Raw genomic sequence first — 867 nt, 5'->3', positions numbered from 1 at the left:
CCCAGGAACTTGAAGGAGGCCACTCTCTCCACGCACACACCGTTGATGGAAAGTGGAGAATGATCCTCTCTCTGTCTCCTGAAGTCAATGATCATCTCTTTGATCTTGGTGGAGTTCAGCTGCAGGTTGTTTTTGATGCACCACCCTGTCAGCTCCTGAATTTCCTGTCTATATGCTGTTTCATCCCCCCTCATGATCAGGCCCACTACTTACTGTGGTATCATCAGCGAACTTGATGATGGTGTTTGAGGGTTGGGTGGGGACACAGTCGTGCGTATAGAGGGCATACAGGAGGGGGCTCAGCACACAGCCCTGGGGGGTGCCAGTGCAAAGTGACAGGGTGGAGGAGGAGAGCTGACCCACCTTGACCACCTGTGGTCTGTTGGTCAAAAAGTCTTTAGTCCAGGAGCAGATAAGAGGAGGAAAGTCCAGTTTGGCCAGCTTCTCCACCAGGATGTCAGGGCTGATGGTGTTGAATGCCGAGCTGTAGTCGACGAACAACATCCTGACATAGGTGCCTGGGAGTTCCAGGTGCTCCAGGGCAGAGTGGAGAGCAGAGGCGATGGCGTCCTCTGTTGACCGGTTTGCCCTGTAGGCAAACTGGTGCGGGTCAAAGATTGTAGCGTAAAGATGCCGTTATCTGGAAGGTCCAATCACTGGGGAATCAGCACACTAGGTCGCAACTATACTGAAAAGAAAGGAGGAGAGTAAAGAGACAGGAAAACTGATTATGCAACAAAAGGCGATTTTATTTACGATTAGAGTAAAAATAAATTCAATTAAAGCCGCAAGCGGCGATGGACGGGTCCTCGCCCTACGCTTGTCGGCCTTCGCGCACGGCGGGGTGTGGCGCAAACCTGCTCCGGG

The sequence above is a fragment of the Stegastes partitus genome, unplaced genomic scaffold, assembly GCF_000690725.1.
Source record: "Stegastes partitus isolate 25-593 unplaced genomic scaffold, Stegastes_partitus-1.0.2 Scaffold18, whole genome shotgun sequence".
Lineage (NCBI taxonomy): Eukaryota > Metazoa > Chordata > Actinopteri > Pomacentridae > Stegastes > Stegastes partitus.
The sequence above is the reverse complement of the archived record's forward strand: the minus strand, read 5'-3'. Positions refer to the sequence as shown.